Below are 20540 nucleotides of genomic sequence, written 5' to 3'. Positions count from 1 at the left end.
ATAGTAAATTACATAATTTTTAATTGAATAATTGCCTACATTCTATATGTATGATATTTCAAACTAGAATAGTCCCCTAGAAAGATAAATAAACATAATATTTGAATCCTTAAAAAATACCCTGCAACACATGGAAAAGACGATGGAAAGCATTTTGTTGCATGAGAGCAACCTCTCATCCTGAGGATTAGATATATAGGACACTTGCACTTAGACCACACCCACAAGTCCAAGGTTGATGGGAAGAATAAGAAAACATGGGGAAGAAGAGGTAGCGTCAAAGGGTAATAACTGTTAAATAAGCCAGCAATGCCCTTTCCTTTTCCACTTACTTTATTATGGTACCATGGTTCTTGTTGCTTCCTCAAGCAACCATTTTGGTGGATATTATATTATTGTGCTTTTTTTTCATGTTTCTACATAACTATGAGCCTCTCATGGGAAACATACCCACAACATTCTAAACCTCCCCCCAACTTGGACATATGTGCATTCAGTAGTCAGGCCAATGGCATTGAGTTAGGAATATTTACAATGCATCATGGGGTCAATACAACTCGGCCTTCATGGCTTGATTCCCGTTCCATAAACCACAACATATAAATAATAAATGATTTATTATATTCTAATTTAGCGGTCAAAACTGGGGTATTACACTGTAAAAATACAAACAGGCACACTGGGGAAGGGAGGTATTAACAGTCGCAAGCAAAAATATATCCTGAATTTCTAGCATGCCCCTGGAACGAGCCTCCAATGATAGGGCTGAATTACTACCCTTGAACTTTTACCTCAAACTCCATTTTACTCTAGAAAGATCAAAACAAAGAAGAAATCCATGCTCACCAGCAATCCACTAAGGGGAAGATGACTCATGGTGCTAATGATTGGGGATTTCATTGAGGAAACGAAGTATCTTGCTTCCAATATGATCAAATAGCATTGATTCATGAAGGATAAGCCGAAAAAAGTTGGCTCACCCTAAATCAGCAAGTGGTTTTGGTATGGTTTTTAGAACAAAACAACTCCAAACTAAACAGATATGGACGAGTGAAAAAAAAAAAAAAAATATTAAAATACGCATGGGAACAAAAGAAATTTAGTTAAACTGCGATTGAACATCGTGTGATCAAGTTGGAGGTGAGAATTTCAGCAATACCATTTTGCAGCCATACAATCTCATCGTTTAGACCAGTCACGGGAGGAGAGAAACCAAATGTGAATCATACTTGATGGAAGGATTTCAATCTGATGGGCATATTAGTGCATCATGAGAAGTAAAAGCTCGAAAAGTATGGATGATATAAATGGGGGGATCTTTTAACCCGCGATTGTTATGTAATCGAATCTCTGGTAGAACAATGGCACGGTTTAGATTTGGAAATGGAAATTGAGAACCAAGGCATATTATGAAAAAGCATATTATGAAAAATGAGGTACATGTTTGCTCATGCTATGGAAGTGGAAAATGACATCCACAAATTCTGGGGTGGTTCTGGGGAAAATATTACAAAGCCCTATATGTGGGCATCGTAGACTTTCTGAGGAGCATATTAGGGATGAGAGATCTCAAGGTGGCCCTGAACTTAGAGGGAAGGGATGACTCACTCAACATGAAGGTAGTTATCACAAAAGTGAAAGGAGTTGCAGATCATATACAGACAGGTAGAGGAAATGTATGCTACTATTACCAGGGGGCAGAAGAGCATTAAACAGGAGCAGATGGGGCTAAAGTATGAATTCGATGGATTCACCCAGTCAATAATTCAAGGATAAAGATTTCCTAATAATGTCAATAATCCGAGATAAAGATTTCCAGATAATCCTCCCCTTAACAGTTTTCAATTTATATCTGTTTTAGATTGGTACTCTTCACCATCGTAGAATTTTGTATTTGTCATGGAGTTGAGTAATGAAAATTACTTCATACTTGATTCCTTTTCAGGACAATATGTAATATTTTTTAAATGTGTTTTAGTAGAAAAAGATGATTAAAAATGGCTGGTTAACTATGACTAAAATTTTATACATTATTGGAGTGACGAGTCATGTAAAACATATTTTCTAACCAAAAAGGGAAAACAATAAAAAGCATGCACACTAAACCTCTCTACTGACAAAGTCACTGAACAAGAAAGGAAAACAATGACAAGATTATTATGCAGACAACCATGCCAGTAAACACAAAATCATTATTGCTTTACACTTAGATTTACCATTGATTCAAGGCAGTTGATTTAGTTAGAAGTGCATTCACAAATACATGCTTACAAGATGCATTATTAATAGATAAAAAATCCCTCGATACTTTTAACCCCAGGTCAAGGACGAGACATTAAAAACAATGAATTCTTAGACTAATTTCCAAAACAGCAACACTAGAGAATACAAATGCACTAATGCACAAGCTACCAACATGAAGCTGGTCATCATAATTCAATGGACTACTTTCAATTTACACTACATATGTTTACATAAAACTGCCTCAGCTGATGCCTCCGAAGTAGCGCTCTAAACTATCAGAACCCAACACATTAGAAGCAATGTATCCCGACCCAACAGGCGAAATATGAAGTTGATAGCGAATAAATCTCTGCAAACAAATAAGGAAACAGTATAAAGAAAAAGGAACTTAGATTTAAAATTTGGAAGAACTTCCGAAAATACAAATAAACAAGATCGAAATACAAATCAACTTACAGCTAACTGAGAAATTATCTCAGCACTAGTGTCGATATGCCAATCTGGTTCCAGCTGCCGCACAAAGGATGCTCTCCCAGTCTCTGTACTGCAAAAGAGAACCTGCATAATGATTCATGAACCAGATTGTCAGATGTGCAAGCAAAAGAAAAATACAGGTATAGCAGAATATTATACTAATATGTTTTTTTCAATCCTGCCATTAGTTACACATTCACATCTATCATTATCGATATCAATGTAATTATGATCTGGAAATCTTTCAGTGAGCTTAAAGATTACTATATCATCATCCATTTGGCAATTTCTTATAAACCACGAGAAATCAATCCCACACTAGACCTCCTCTCTTAAATTGCTAATTTTTTAGCCACATATGAAAACTTAACCACCCGGCCAAAATCTTCCCTCTCAGTGGTCTGTTTGTCTGTTGCCATTAAGCCTCTTTATTTTTTAATTTAGATGTCTAAATTACAACCTTTGGGGATGAAAGTCATCCAGAGCTTCTCCTCGTAACTCCTAATACATCAGTTCTAACTTCTAATTGTTTTAAAATGTACTAGTAATAGGTGAGAAGAAACCAGATCATTCATATTCAACCCTCACCATGCAAATCTAATCCCTTAATACGAATGCACCAGATAAAACCTTGCCAAAGAGATGAACAATAGATATCGTTTTCAGATTTATGCCATAAATATAATTCTTGCATAGTTTGGTACTAGTCATTACTTTAAACCCACACTATTTCTTATATTGTAAAGAGGAGATTCATCACACGCACTAGGTTTTAATATGAGATATTATTTGGTCTCTTTAATAACATGTTTGGCTATCTTCCCATTTCAAAATATTGGGCTTTACCTTCAAGTCATGATAATACAGCATAAAATTCTGTGAAAACGAGGAAGCACCACCAAGTCAAGTTCTTGCAGCTATAGAAAGGCTTCTTCCTATAAAGATTTGGAATAGCAATGAACTGCTATCTTGATTTTTATGTACATATATTGCAACATGCCAAACTTCACTGTATAAGTCTAGTTCTGATCTGCTCAGCTCTTCTCAGAGATCTAGGATGAGAAAGTATAGAACCATGACAAGAATGCACATGATCTCATGATTACAATAATATTTGTTACAAGACCAAATGAAATTAGCATGCCTAAAGCAAAGAATGGATTCTTTACATAAAGCAAAAGGTCAAATTTAGACTCGCAAAAAATTGAAACATATAAACAAATAAGCCTAGTTATTACTCCCATGGCAGATGCAACATCCATTTTTACAGTGAACAAATCCTCCAGAGTAGCCAAGTTATAGGCATACTTGTAGGTGGCATTGATACCTGCCACCTACAAGTACTTAAAGCTTATACCATAGTTACCAGGATCCCGAGTCAAACTTGCAATTCGCCAATTTTGATTCGGATCAGACCCTAAAAAAAAATTTCAGTATCTTCACAAGTCAAACTCAGTTGGAGTAAGTTTGACTTGGTCAACAAATTTTACTCACATTAAATGCAACTCAAACTGGGTATAATCGTGTTAGACTCACTGTAGAGTGCTTCCCAATTTACTCTTGATCTCAATTCAAACTCTTGGCCCTTTTGCCCCACTGAGTTTTGCTAATTCCAAGTCTGGTGACTTTGGTTTATGCATACAGCTTTTCTTAACAACCACTTCACATCCTTCTAAGCAATGTTGATAATATCGGTATCAGCAAAATATCGGTGAGGGTCCAGAAAACATCTTATCGGCAATATTGGCAAAATATCGGCAAATATCAGCAAGCATAAAAAATCAATTTTTTCAGATTTTTAAACATAGCCGATATTTTCAAAATATGGCAATATTTTGCTGATATTTTCAAAATATTGCGATATTTTGCCGATATTTTGAAAATATCGCAATATTTTCAAAATGGAAAATATCGTGACATTTACTCGGCGATATATCGTTTTGCCGAAAATATCGCCGATATTATCAAAACTGCTTCTAAGAATATAAAAGGAGCCTTAAATTATATTATTATTCAACTTCAAACTAATTCATTCTTCTATGATAATATAATTGTTTGTTAAGTCTATCATTAAATCATTATTCCCTTAATGTTTACTGAAGTTAAATAAATAACTAAATCCTTCTAACATTCTAACGTTAAGAAAATGGGTCAACTTCAATAAAAGGAAAATTATGTAAGGAATAGGATATACCTAGGAACACGAGGAATCCTTATCATTTTTCTCCTTTGTCTAGGTCTTCATAAAACAAATGTTATTGGGGTTTGTCGACCCTAGTTAATTGCACTATAACTAGGAGTCAACCACCAGCCCACACCATCAGGCTGGATGACCCAGACACAGAGAGTAGACCAATCAAGTTACCATCATAGTCATTCGCAGACTCGTGCAGTGATTTTTCTTAGTACAGGACCCGAGACACAACACAGGAGATTTTTTCAGTTTGGAGGAGATCAAGCAGCTGCATGGCATAGGCATTGATACGAGCATCTTCATCACTTTAGGATTCCAGTGATATACTTGCATGCAACATGCGAGCACTTTCAGTTTCAATTGAGTTTTCACACATGCATTGTGTTGCATGGTGATTCTGACACCATATTCGGATTCCTCTCGGAATCCTGGATCCAATGGTGGTCTTGCAGGCAATATGCATGGACTTTCTATTTTTAGCAGTTTCCAATATGGCTCCATATGGCTCGCATGTGACATGTAACAAGTTCCAATAGTTTTGAGACACATGCATGAGTCTGAAATAATGCATGCATATTCTGACAACACCAGTGGACTCCAGTGTTATTGGAATCAAATCTAATCCGGTGGAACCAGCCGGTCCAACCAGTTTGGGGACCAAACCGGCCCGGTTCGAGGTTTGGAACCAGAAATGGCCAGTTCGGTACCGAACTGGCCTTTTTTCACCAAACCGGCCAGTTTTGTACCGAACAAGCCGGTTCCATACAATTCCACCAAAGATGTTCCAAACACAATTTTTTTAAGAAAAAACAAGAATTTGTGAGTAGGAAAACCTAATATTCAAGACTATGGCCATGTTATTTCTATCCAATTCATGGTAATGTTAAATTCTTGAAGTAACATTTTACTTAAATTTTTAACATTACCATGAAATGACTCAGGATGTTTGAGTGTGGTTCCGACCTCATTGGATTTCATATGGAGAAAACAGAATTTTAGATTTCACTCAAAATCCAGCAAACTTAACAGTGTTCAAAATTTCAGAATTGGGGGAATTGCAAAGTTTCCATCGTATTTTTTCATGTGCGAGGGTATGGAACTAGTATTTAATCAAGAGCACCAAACCCTCTATGTACCTTGTTGTTAGTGGCATTAGTTGTCGAAGTCCTCTATCATGGCCCTACTAAAAATGTACCCATCAGTCAAACAAAATCTTGACTTGACATGCTACGTTTTTCTATCTTATTTTAATGCTTAGAGGGAGATATTGATGACAAAGATCCCAATATAGGCAATGATTTTGATGATAGGTAGGTATTTGTTGTAGCATGATTTTTTTGGATGTTAGAGGCCATCTAGAGCTTGTTTGTTGATGTATTTTCAGTTCAGAGATGGATTGCAATCGATGCTATTTTGGTCATGTGCACCCTTACATGCTATATAAATGAGAACTTTTGCTTATTTGCTCAATCACTAGATCCGTGGGTCTGGGTAGTTGGATTCGTGGATCCCTGGATCAGATATGGATTCGGATCCGGATCCGCCAGGATCCGCTCAGTTCACTTTAAGAGTAGCTTTTGAAGAGTCCCATTAAAAAATGTGTGTCAGAACATTTCAAATATTATTGAAAATTCCATTGTTGAATCCCACGATTATTTAGTGGCTTGTGTGGACATTTGAAATATTATTGAAAAATCGATTGCTGAATCCCACGATTATTTGGTGGCCGGCCAGGTCTGACATTACCTTATTATGCTGCCAATTTTAAATTGCCAGCTCTCATGCGTTTAGTCTTGGATGGTTTATAATAAATTCCTATTAAATTAATAAATCCAATTCACTTTATAATCCAATCTAAATAGTTTGTGTCCCTTTAATTTAATTTATGTTTATAATTTTATAATAGTTGTTGTTATGTTTTACATTAATTGTAAACTAATTAATTTGGATGAATACTTAATGTTTAAATCTTATAAATAATATATTAATTTAAATTTATTAATAAAATATATTAATTGTTTTATATAAGTATTACATTTTACAAATACATATAAATTTTTTTTTTCCAAGGAAAAAAGCGAACTTTTTTATAAGGAGTAAAAAAGTTACAAGCAGATGAGTTAACATTCTGAAATGGTCTGCCTAATAAAAGGCCATCCTCCTCTAATGAGGGTCATCAGTACCCCTATACCGTGCTGCTCAAAAAAGAGCACTTGCTCTCGGCCTATACAGCTGTACCCAGAAGGAAAAACATGATCAGAAGTCCGAAATCCAGCTGGGCCTCCTTTCAAGAGGAAAACGACCCAGCTGATCCCATACCGATACAAATACATATAAATTATAAAATATAAAAATTATAATTTTTATTTTTAAAAATATAAAAAATATATTTAAATTATTTGTACTTATCGTTTCCTTGGCATATCCAGATCCTTGCTTTTCAAAACACTGGTGGATCTGTATCTGGATCCGAATCCATATCCATATCCAGATCTGGATCCTGGTAACTTGGCTTATTTGTGCAAAATTGGTTTGTATCCATATGGATGCACATGAATATATATGTTTTTCTTAAAATTTGAATATTTTATGTGTTTTTAGTCTACCGGTTTTTGGGTCTAGTTTTTTCTACTGGTTCCCAGTTCAGAGGGTTTTCTAGTTCAGTTCTAATAACATTGGTGGAATCCCCATGAAATTCTAAGTCCAATGAGTATAATGTTGTATACATGCATGACAGTTCGAGATTGCATGCATGAGTGACACAAGGCACCACGCATGTGTGACATATGGCAGTCCACATGGTTGACACATGGCACAATGAGAGGCTTCCAAATGGCACCTCATGCATAAGAAATGGATGCATAAAACAAAAATTAAAATAAAAAAGAGAGCACCCACTTTAACTCAACTAAACTCCCACATGCATGGCACCCACTCCACCTCACTCCACATGCATGTCACTCCCAATCCACTTCACTCAACTCTCTCATGCACCTCACTCGCCTCCTAACTCCCTCTCCGAACCACATCTCACTCACTCTACCGTCTATTCGCTCCACTTAACTCAACCATCATGCATGAAGAAGGGGGCGCTCCCTTCGGCTCCAAAAAACTATAAATAAGAGCTCTCTCTTCCCCATTCATCATCAGAAATTCTTTGGCATTATTCTATCATTCTACATTCTTCTTGTCTCTGCTATTGTATGAAAAGATGATCTCCGTTACCAGTTTGTAATTGGCTACCATGGCTGACTAGCCTTTTGGAAAGTTATGACTAAAGATTGGATTTGCTCTCGGCCTACTACGCTCCCCTATCTTGTTGGTAACATTGTGTTGAATTTCGAGCATCGTAGAGACTAAATGTTTGCCTTGAATTTCTCTTTCATTCAAACACATCACATTTAATATTTGAATGTCTTTCGAACTTCTACTCACAAAATCAAAATTTCAATCAAACTAGGATCTTAGTTTTCGTGTTAGTTTTCTTTCGGCTTAGAACTTTGCAGTTCCAAGTGTAAATGACTTTATTTTCGCAAATAAAAAATGAAAATGCTAACTGTTGTAGCTAGTTTTCTTTTGATTTTTGGGAATAAAATACTTTGCTGCAGCATTGTTTCACACCAGGTTAAAGGTGAGAGAAGCAAAGTCGATTTTTCCAACCATCTCTGAGGACAGTTACAGCCATATTCGTGTACATTTCATCCCTCTAGAACATCTAATTGCAGCCCTATTTGAACTTCCACCAAGTGTTCAAATTTGTTCCTTCTATAGCTCTTTTAGAGAAAAATAGAAGTTCTGATTTTAAGGCTTTATTTGCAGCTATATTCCCACTGTTTTCTGACCCCTCTTATCACCTGTCTATCAGTCCCAGAACTGTTTGTTTCTGCAGATAGGAAAATCTGTGCTGACTGTGCAATTTTCAGAGTACTAAATGTCACTTACAGCAGAATATAAGACATTGTACCAGCTGCATTAAATCTGTGTTTCATCCAAGCCTACATGCTTGCTGATCCTACTTCTGAATAGGGAATCCTCCCTTGACTTCTAAGAGTCTAAATAGATAAGGGGCTTATCAAGTGACCATTGGAGGAGCCTCTTATATGTTTCACGTTTATCATACTTTATTTTCCGAACTCGTTTTTGCAGGGTGCAGGAAAGCGTGATAACAAGGTCACACTGTCTTCATAAAATAAATGTTATTGAGGTCACACTGGAACATTGGATGCTAATAAGTTGAGCATATATTTGAACCAAAAGCCGTCAACACAAAATCAAAATCTGAGATGTTTCCTCTTTTTTTTAATGTATGCTTCTACTTTTATAATAAGAAAACATTATGTATAAAACATACTACAAAAAAAAGGAAAATTTAGGCTAATCATCCTTAATAAAGACTTACATCAAACCAAATCAACCAAGGCCATTCAACAGTCCAAGTCATGACGACCAAAAATCAAGGCCCTCAAGGGCAAACCAGAACAATAAAGTGACGATAAAAAAAAATGGGCAACTCATCATTTTTCCTTCCAAATGCCACCCAACATCTTTGCGATGCTCATCTATAATCAGGGCCCATCATGCTTCTGCATCTACTTCCAGGTCACTTTAGCCTTTTGTCACTTTCCAAAAAAAAGAGAAGAAGATGCCTTATGGTTCCCCCTTCCACAAAAAGCATAGAGGAGATGGAAAACACACAGGTGGGCCAAGCTTCAACTGATGTACAAGCCACCATGGATTACAGACCAAGTGAAAGAATACTTTCTTCTGCTCCAGGAGGGCTTCCCAGACAGTTCTGCCACTAAATGCAACGAGTTGTTGTCAAGTTATATTTGCAAAACCTTTATTGCCTCGCCTTCAATAAAACCTTGGCATTGGCCTCCTTGCAAATTTATTTCATGGCCATACTAAATTCAAGATCGATTCACTTCTAACTTGTTTACGTACAGTGCTAATGGCAGATCAAAACAACTTGTCAACGGCAATACTAAAGACTGGCTTAAATATTAGCAATATGTGGATTCCCATTCTTAATAACCAAGGTGATACACCAATTGTTGTATAATGAGCAATCACTAGAACTTGCTTGGTTTACTTGTGGATCCCTCTCTGACTCTTGTTTGGTTAAGTTGAAGCTATGGTCCTTCATTTTTCAGTTTGCATTGTCACCTTCCTTACCTTTATTTTAGTTCTTCAAGTCCTTTTTATTTACACACTTTCCTTCTCTTGGTTTTTGTTGATATCCTTTTCCCCTCTATTTTTCCCCTTGGTACACCAAAAGTCCTTTCCTTAATCTAGTTTCATAAGTGGAATGTATACATCTTTTGCAATATCCTCAATGTTAAGTTGCAAACACCTTACAATTTCTCCATGTTCAGTTGGTTTCATGCTAGTTTGTAAAGTCGTTGTAATAACTTCATAATTTCAATGAAATGTACTTATTCCAAGGTTAAGACTGTGGGTACAAGATGTCATTTTTTTTTGCAATGCTACAAGGATGAATTAACTCATATAAACACATATATAACATATTATTTAATGCTTCAAGGCCCAAGGGTTAGCTCAACCAGTTGAACCATCTACCTAAGGCAGCATGTCAACAGGGAAGCCATAGGTCACAAATTTAAATCTAAACAAGTCCATCAGGGTTACCAATGGCTATTGTGGTTAGTGATTGAAAACCCTCCATCCAAATACTTCCAAGAAGAGAAGAGAATTGCACAAGGTCTTCCCAATTGACATATATACATACATATATATATATATATATATATATATATAACTTTCAGGGTCACTTTGAAAGTGTTTACACCATGCTTGGGAGTGTTTCATGTGATGTGGGGTGCATTGTGTATAGATGACCCTTGGTTGTGTCGTGATGGACACACACATTGGAGCTGTCTTGCTCATTGATTGCTAGACCATGTATGGATGCTTGTGTGCCATTCTTCCTTAGAGCACTAAAGACCTAGACAGAATGATGGCATTCTTCATAATGCGCACATGGAGTGTGGATGGCTTGCTTTGGAAGGGAGTTGAGAATTCTAAAAAGGGCATTGAACCTTAGATGGCATGGGCACACTTGGTTGCTTGCATGGATTTGAGAAGAGTTGGGTTGAAGAGTGGTAATTTAGGTGGGTTGGACCTGAAGGAGCACATGGCTTAGAAGGAGCACTGGAACTTGGAGCTTTGGAGGCTTATGGAGGTGGAGCATTGGACACATCTCATCGAGCATTCAAGCTTATGGAGATGGAGCATTGGACACATCTCATCGAGCATTCATGCCTTAAAGCTTGACATGTGCCACCTAAAGGCTTCACATGTCACCTATCTTCATGTATTTAGGTTGCTTGTAGTGGATAAGGTCCACTTTGTATTGTTGGCCTCCCTCATCTCTCATATAAAGAGAGGAAGGAGGGACTCTTTTCATTCAATTCATTCATCATACACTAGTATTAGATATGTGAGGAGTCTATCACACTAGTTTTTCACTCTCTCAATCACACTACTCTCTTTCTCTCATACTCTTCATTGTAGTCTCTCTGTCTTGGAGCATTAGGGTTCTTGGAGGAAATTTTAAGGTTAGGGTTTTAACCTAAGGAGGCAATCTTGTTGGGTGATAAACCCTAGATAAGCAAAGATATAATTTTACTTTGTAGTTGTCATTATGGAAATTTGAAGTCTAAAAGGGCCAAATCAGGAAAATAATAAAATAATAGAATAATAAAAGGGCTATGAATTTTCAAAGGGAGAGAGAGAAAACTATTTTTTCATCATATTTTTGACTTATATCCTTAAAGGTTTACTCAAATTTCAAGTGTAGACATTTTATGGATGTGAAATTAAATTAAGCATCCAATGAGTGCCTACACTTGAAATTTGAGTAAATCTATAATTATATAAGTCAAAATATGATTTAAAAAAGTAATTTTCTTCCTTCCCCTCCCAAAATATTTACCCTCCTATTGGTTCTTTTAAAGTTGATTTAGATAATACACTTTATTTTAAGCCCATTTTGTATGGTTTACCTCAAAATTCCCCTAATGTGTGAGAGAAGAAGAGTGGGGTTTTGTGGCATTTGGAAACCCCAGTGCTACTTGTTATGCTTGTTGAGGAAGAGACATCTTGCACGTGCCAAGGAGGACTTGTCAGTGTTGATGCTAGCTTGTTGAGAATCTTTCGTGGAGTGACCAGATTTGATTAGAAGTGATTACTAGCTAGGAGTTGATGGCTACGGTGTTCATGGTTCCCAGAGCTCAGGATTTGACAGATTATATATATATAGGTTTCTAGCTGTCCAGCTAATGTGTACTTGCAGATTGGATTTTTAATTTATGTTATCCTCGTGATTGAGTAGATTCCAGTACTTCTTGTTCATGGTGTTCAGACATATCATAGCTGATTTGACATGACACATCACTGAATTAGTTAAGTGATTTAACACATCTTGATGATAAATGAACAGATTTGCAGTTGTTATAATGTGTTACACTAAGACATTTCAGATCTGTTATATGCCTAGAAATATGTGCCCTAAGGGCTGTAGCATTGTGATAAGATCTGTTATATGCCTAGAAATCTGTGCCCTAAGGGTTGTAGCACTGTGGTATTGAAGTACACTTGGATGATATTTATTCTCTTGGGCTGCCAGGTGAAATTGGATTAAGGAAGTCAAATATTACTACTGTAATTTACTATTTCAGATTGGCCCTAAGGCTGAAAGATAACATGGATTAGATCCGCAAAATCTCAATATTGAGGTGAAATTTTTTAATTTGCACTAATTTTCCTACATCAGAAATTCCACACTTATAGCCCTAAGAATTAGGTCCATCATTTCAACCATCCACCCAAGACATTTTACTGAGGTCACAGTTTCAAATTCAGTCTAGACCCTTGGGGCACCTTGGGGTTACCAACCACTATTGTGGTTGGCAGTTGAGCTGCCCTCATAGTGGTTGGCGGTTGAGCTGCCCTCACCTAGGTAAAGAGGGGCCAATAGCATGAGGATTTTCCTGTAAAAAAAAATATAAATATCACTACTATATATCGAACTTAAATTCTATAACTACAATATAACTAAGTTATACCTAGCCTAGGGCATTAGCTCAATTAGTTGTCACGAATATTTTGGGGCATTTGGCTAGTTGTCTACCAGCACATGACTGGATCGAATCCCCCTAGATTAAGTCCACCAGTCTACAATGAAAGATTTACTAGAAATGCCATCCATGAATGTGGGGAAGCATCCCTTGGGTTCTTCGCAAGGATGCCCTTGGTAAAATAAATATAACATAAGTTACCCGGACTAACATATAATTTTCACAAATGACTAACAACTAAAACAAGTATAATAACAGACCTTACTAGTGGTGGCAAGTGAAAAGGGGGCCATTTATAATCCCAAAGGAAGCAAAGTTTCTTATGGATGGGGTATAGGCATAGCAAAATCATCGGGGTATAATGAGGCAAAATCACTAGCACTCTTTCAAGGCCTTCACTTACTAACTCTAAGAATCACTAGGGAGGTCACAATGGTGGGGGGACTCCTCTTTCATCATAAATGCACTAGGAAGTACCAAAGGCATCTCCTCCCCAAACATTGCCAAAATCATGATCAAGCCGCCAAAATCCTCTTTCAGAGATTTATGCACATCCATTTCTTCCAAATTGTCAAAACCAAGAATTCAAAGGCTAAGAAAATAGCAAACATAGGCACCTCATTAGAGGAAGGGAAGCTTCTCACACAAGAAATGGAGGAGGCTAGAGCAATCACCCAATTATGACCAATATTCCTTCCTTGCAACTTAAAAGCCCCAAGGCTAGGTCTATCTAAATCAAAAAAATATCAAAAGGGGTTTCCCTTCTCCCTCCATTACCACATCAAAGGAATTTCAATGGGATAGAGATATAACTTGATAGAATCATGGGTGCAATCATCACATATAGCCACAACATAATCGCATTTATCATTAATGGATTTGTAATCATGGCTAAGGCTATCCTTTTATCATTTATTAACATTTATTTTAACACTAAGGAGTCTTTAAGGTCGACCTAGCCAAGTTTATACATAAAGGCCCATGAACCCCTCTTGGTGGGTAGTGCCCAACTTAAGTCGTGTACAAATACACCTAACTCTTATTTACACATCATCATCTTGTGAACTTCTTTATCTCCCTTAAAAGTGTTTTATGCCTAATGGCATCTATATCTTTGGCATTATCATGTGATTGGCATTTCTTTTTTTATGAGCACTTATGCATCTCTTGTGTGGCACATTTGTGCTTGGGACTCTCTCTCTCACACACGCACGCACTAGAGTTATCTCTCTCTTATACACGTGTGACTACATTATTGTAGAATTTGGGTTTGTCTTTGGTTCTAAACGATTCTCTTGCTTTTGCTTGTAAATATCAACATGGTATTCAAATGTGTGTGAACATTACACCCTCAATTCTAAAGCTAATCTGAAAACTATTGGCAAACTTTCTTGGATCATCTCCTTTTTGGGTTTTTCCAAGGGTTTCTAGAAGTAAAGCTAATGCCTCTCTTCTAAAGCCCTCTCTAAAGCTAATGCCTCTCTTCTAGGGTTTCTCTGGGTATTCCTTGATGAAATTTGGTAGCATCAAGAGGTACTCTCATGTACCCTTGGTGTTGGGTATGTGAGAGGAAAGCACTCATAGAAGTGATTTTATGAGTGTATGGGCTAAGTGATGGGGCTTTGCACCCTTAAACCCATGGTATTCTAATGACCCATGCTATAGACCCATGGCATTGCACCTTTGAAAAGGTATAAATTAGAAGCTAATGGAGAGGTTTGAGATCAACCATGGAGAGGAGAATAATGGACATTTCTTCTTAATTGGAGAATTGATTTCTCAGGGAAACTGCAGCTAGGTCGAGGGCTGGCAAGTGGCCAATTGAGTGATATACACAAAATGTTGCAAACAAGGAAGGTCGCAGAGCCTTTGTACGAGGGTTTAGGGCCCAAAGGAAAGGGTCAGGTCTACACAACAACAAGGACAGGATTGTGAGCCTAGTTCTAGCAGATGACAGAGAAAAGGGGGCATGTAGGTGCATCTGCAGGTAAGCAGCAAGGGTTGGACCTATGGCAAGAACAACCCATAGAAAAAACAAAAGGAAGAGTTGAGGGTTGTTGTTTGGAGGCTTGGCTGCAGCAAAAAAGGAAGGTCGCGGCCCTGTTGAATGTTTATCCACAGCCAAAAAAGTGCAAACCAAGGGGCCTATGTGAGGGTCGTGGGCTACAAGAAACATAGTAATCAAAACCGAAACCGGTTACCAAATCGGTCTACCTATCAAACCGATTTTTGAACCAGAACCAAAACACCGAACTGGTCAAATCTCAATGAACTGGTCTTTAAAAAAATGCATGAAATAATTTATTTTTAATGAAAAAAAAAATAAGATTTAAAACCATGATTCCAAACCAATAGAGACAAAATATGCAAAATTTGCTCATCTATATACCATGTAAAGGTGAATATATCAAAATGGCACTGAGTGCAATACATATCAGCAACAAAATACATAATCATTGAGGCTCTAAATGGCCTCTAGATTCCAAAAACAATGATACAAGCTATGGGGACAATGTCCTACCACAAGTCTACATATCAATGATCAACATGATCACTTCTCATCATGCTCAAACACATCACCACTACTAGTCATGGGATCATCACTATGAGCTACATAAACATCATTTGGCTCAGAGTCTGAAGACTCCTCAAACTCCCCTGCAACCTCAATATTAGTAGTAGTAGCAAAACTAGACATCAAAACTACAAATCATTGATCAACATGATCACTCATGAAATTCATCATTGATTCAATACTACTAGAAGTGGGATCATCAACAAGAGCTACATAAACATCATCTAGCTCAATGTCTTCAGACTTGGATTGCTCAACCTCATAATATGGTAGAAATTGAAAAGGTTTAATATGCCTAACCAATGAATTTGGTTTCAGTGAGCAGTTCATCTCCTCAACCTTATAATATGGTAGAAAAATCTTAGCATGCCTAACCAATTATTTTCCTTTGAGTGAAAGGTACATTTTTGTTAAGGCCATGGTAGAGGAGTTCAACAATCAATACGACTTGGCACCAACACCAACAAAGTTCAACAATCAATGCCACCAACATCAAGGTACATAAAGAGCTTCATACTCTTGATCAAATGCCAATCTCATACCCTCACGCATGACAGAATCAAATGGAAACAATGCAATCCCCCAAATCCTGAAATGCTAAAAACCATTAACTCTGTTGGATTTTGAGTGAGATCTAAAATTCTAATTTCTCCATATGAAATCCAATGAGGTTGAAACCACTCTCAAACATTCGGAGTCATTTCATGGTAATGTTGAAACAACTCCTAGTTTCCCTCAAAACCGCTCACGTACGCCAAAAACCATTTACCATGGGGTTCGCAGCCGAGCTAATAATGAACCAACCCATTTATGAGGGAGGCAACCTATTTATGTGGAACCGGCCAGTTTATGGAAAAATCGGTCGTTTCCTTCATAAATCGATCGGTTTGTGGTTGGTTTGAAGGAAACCCTAGTAATCCAAGACAGCTAAATAGGTTTAATGATTGGTTTAACCATGCCAATTAATGAACCTGCTGGTTTGACCAATTACCAATTCAACCTAATCGGTTTTGAATACTATGATAGGAAGTAGTCACAGCAGGACAAACATGTAAAGAGGGAATATGGCAGGTGAACAGAGTGTTTGAGGGATGGGAAGCCCTAAGTTGCTACCACAAGGTGGCTGTGTGGACAATCCATTGAAGGAGAAGTCAGACTAAGTGATTTTGGGCAATTGAGGGTTGAAAGAACTTAGCCTCAACCCAGGAAAACACAAGTGTGTTTGTTCTTATATTTTTGGTATTGTAGAGGGATTGTAAAGGGCCACTTTCCCTAGTAGGGAACCCTTGTATTTCTTGTTAAAGGAATAAAGAGAAATCAATTTTAGGCATTAAATTATGTATACTATGCATGATCTAATTGTTGGTGCGTTTTCTGTTGTGTAAAAGTTTTGAAGTTCGGCATTTTAGTGTGTTTATGGTTTTTGTTTTGTGAAACTACCAAAACATATACTAGAACTAGGGTGCATGGAATTCTAACATCCCTAAGGTCTTTTCAATCTTCTTCAAGGTGAAAGCTAAGGTTACCTATGGGTTTTACCCTTTGGTCCTATAAAGGAGAATTGTTAAAGACTTATTTCATAAGAGGGTTATTCTCGTTGTTGCTAAGCCTAACGGATTCAAAGTGGATGTTTTCCTAATTGAATAGGTAAATCTATCATACCTTGGCAGATCAAATGACTACCCTTCCTCAAGGAAAATATTTATGGATCTATTTGGTGAAAGGGGCCCTATTGCCAATGACAACAGTTATGACCTCATATGCTTGAGGAAGGACAAAGATCTTAGGCTCATCATCTATATGTCAAGCCAAATCTAATCCATCATACCAAGACAACAAAGGGGCAAATGAAATATGGGACACCTTCAAGAATCTCTTTGGAAAAAATAAATGTCACTCAAGTCAACTAATTAGAAACCAAATTCTGAAATCTCAAGATGGGTGACTTCAACATTGTTGAGGAGTACATTGTAAGGTTTGAAAACCTAAAGGATGAAATCATAACATTAGGAGGACAACTAGAATTAGATTCAAATATGCAAGCATTTTTTTGAATAATCTATCTTCAACATTCAAGACTTTTTCTATTATATTTTATAGTACCCCTTGATTTGTCCAAGGTGCTACAACCCCTCTTGAGGAGGTTTTAACTTTTCTCTAACCTTACCCAACCCTAAAGAATATAAGATCAAGCCCATTGAAAGGCTATCTCGATCCCTTCTAAATTAAATATGATTAGGGTAAAAGGAAACGCTCAAAATCCTCTATGAAGGGACTCATATGCAACTATTTGTCATAAGGAAGGTCATCTCTTCAAGGCGTGCCTTGCTTGTCATTGGAGAATCAAAGAGCTTGCAAGATTAAAATAGGTGTCAGGAAGCTTTTTGGCAAAAAAGTTGGGTCTTCTCATAATGCACATCTAGAAAATGCACACTACATATTAGTACTCCTCTTTTCAGCAAGTGTGGATTGTTGATTCTATAACTAACTAACATATGATCAAACATAAACATATCGTTGGAAATTCAGCCTTATGTGTTGTAGGTTGTGGTGATTTTATCATTGATACAGCGATGTTTAGAAATATTCTTCATGTTCAAAGTGTTGGACCAAACCTTCTTACTATCTACCACATTACACACACCAATAAAAAGGTGGAATTATAGCTAGATCAATGTGTTGTAAAGGACATGAGTGATGGTTTCAAGGTGGTTGCCTCAAGATATTGTGACAAATTTGATTATATGTGCACACTAGGGAAGACTCCTTCCTCAAAGAGAAACAGCTCTATTGCCATGGTATCCAATGTCAATGACACCAACATGCTATGGCATCGACGTCTCAATCCCATGATTGGGGTACATTGCACTTAATAGTTTATCGGAACCTCATCAAAACCTACACACTAGCCATCATTAGACCCTCTTCCATACATTATTAGGGGCACATATGACCACTTTTCATTTACTACTAGGCATTTCCTATCATTTGGCACATTTTCTATTTTAAGGTTTTCCATTTTTAGCATGTCTATTTTTAGCAGGGGTGCCACTGAGGATGACATGAGGCATTGACTAGGCATTGTTTGGAGGATGACATGGATAATTCCACTCAATGAATTTTCCAGCTCCTCGAAAATCGGGCTAGTAGTGTTGGAATGCATGTTGCTCTCACAGGCTTGACCCCCTTTCTCATGTGGTCCACCTCATTTAATAAACTCCCTAGTCACTTTAACGCTTTGTACCTTGTACCTTTTTCTCCACATAAAATTAACTTAAAAATAGAAAGTGACTTTAATATTAAAACGTACTTTAGTACATTTTCTCATAAAGTCACCTTAAGACATAAAGTGACATTAACATAAAGTAATTAGTATATGTACCACATAAAGTGACTTTTTCACCATGACTTTAATATAACTCATAACACGTGCCAAAAAGGTAATTGAAGTGTCTTCCTAGGTAAAAAGGCTAGAGTCTATATATTGTATTCATGTTCAACAATAACATATCATCAATTTGAATTGTCTCCTTGGTTCATTAGTTGATTTCTCAACAACTTTATTCTCTCTTCTTTCTTGTTTTGCAAATAGCTAGTATCAGATCATAAGTGAGAGTTTCTGAAAAATATTGACATCTCATTGCAAATTTGACAAGATTAGAACAGCCCAAAAAGAATGAACCATCTCACAGTGATCCTCACTCCTTTAAATTATTTTGACTGAAAGCCAAAGATCCTTCTATTGTTGTGCAATAAGGGACTTTATAGGATTACAATGGGTACTGAAATTGAACCTACATCAGCCATTGAGAAATTGGAATACTTCAACAAGATGGATGAAGCCTATGGAATTCTTTGTTTGTTCATCTCCCCTAATTTACTCTTTCATGTTGAGTCATGCTTTATTGAGAAATCAAGGGCAGCTAGATTAGGGTGATTTCTCTTACTTTGATAATTTCTTGTGATGTTCTTTTACTTAACTTGATGTACTTGTAATTAGCTTCTTCTTTCACTTGATTATTATTATGTTCTTATCATCAAACCGCTACCAAACTATGAAGAATAATGAGACAAGAGGACACAAAATATAGGCTGCTAGCCATGGCAAAAACCTCTCCAATTGAGAGGAAAACACACATGAATTCTTCTCTTCTTATAGAATCTCCAAATGACGAATTTCAAGACCTGAGACCCTTGACAAAGACCCCTCCAAGACCAAGTCAACCTTTCCTCGGATGAACTTTCTTCTTCAAAGTCAACCCAAGTCAGCCTACTTCAGAGTTGCTTCAATTTCAGAACTTCGAATTTGCAATTCCTTGATTGCAATTTTGGCCGAACTACAGAAACCCTAGCTCGCACGTGTGGGTAGAATATGGTGAAATAGGTTTCCTTTCTCCTTCACTTGAGGCTCTCCTTTCTCCTTAGTAACTCGACCTTCAATCCTAAACCTTATGACATTAAACTTCAACTTCTGCAATTCAGTCTTTGCTGCAATAAATGTTGCCCTAATTCCTTTGCACGTGTGCAGATTTTAGCCCTAAAATAGTCCTCAAAACTTCTATTTTCCTTTTCCTTTTGTTCTCCTTTCCTTCGTTGCTTATTAGTCTTCTTTTCACCTTCTTGTCCTTGTGATCGAACTTGCTTAAGTGACTTCTTCAAATGAAGTCGAGTTCCATTCTACATATAGGCTTTCATGAGGTTTGAACAACCATAATGAGGCCAACTTGTCTCCTTGCAAGCTGACTTGCCCTTGGAGGGACTTTATGACTCAAATTTGACTTACATAAATTCTTTTAACTTGATACAAAATGCCCAATAGGGTCTTTTACATGTTACAATGACTCTTTGACTTCTTTGACTCTATGACAAAGCCCTAAAAGCACACAATGGGTGCTTGACCTATAAATAAAATGACCTAGAGCATGGAACCCATGCTTAGATAATAATAATAAAT

At 37.0% G+C, this 20540-nt stretch overlaps 1 pseudogene across 1 annotated transcript in view; it reads right to left on the bottom strand.

Annotated features, from left to right (window-relative positions):
- Positions 1-2178: 2178 nt before the first annotated feature.
- Positions 2179-20540, bottom strand: part of LOC149248876 (ubiquitin-conjugating enzyme E2 enzyme activator PEX22-like) — a 90570-nt pseudogene continuing 72208 nt past the window's right edge. Inside the window, exons 7-8 of the transcript XR_016266707.1 lie at positions 2701-2802; positions 2179-2593 (exon numbers count right to left, since the gene is read on the bottom strand). The product of XR_016266707.1 is annotated as a ubiquitin-conjugating enzyme E2 enzyme activator PEX22-like (transcript). The remainder of the gene's footprint in view (positions 2594-2700; positions 2803-20540) is intronic.

Source organism: Pinus tabuliformis, chromosome 7, assembly GCF_031772625.1.
Source record: "Pinus tabuliformis cultivar Carrire ecotype Pingquan chromosome 7, CPIR1, whole genome shotgun sequence".
Taxonomy (NCBI): Eukaryota; Viridiplantae; Streptophyta; class Pinopsida; order Pinales; family Pinaceae; genus Pinus; species Pinus tabuliformis.
This window is presented reverse-complemented; position numbering and strand designations above follow the sequence as displayed.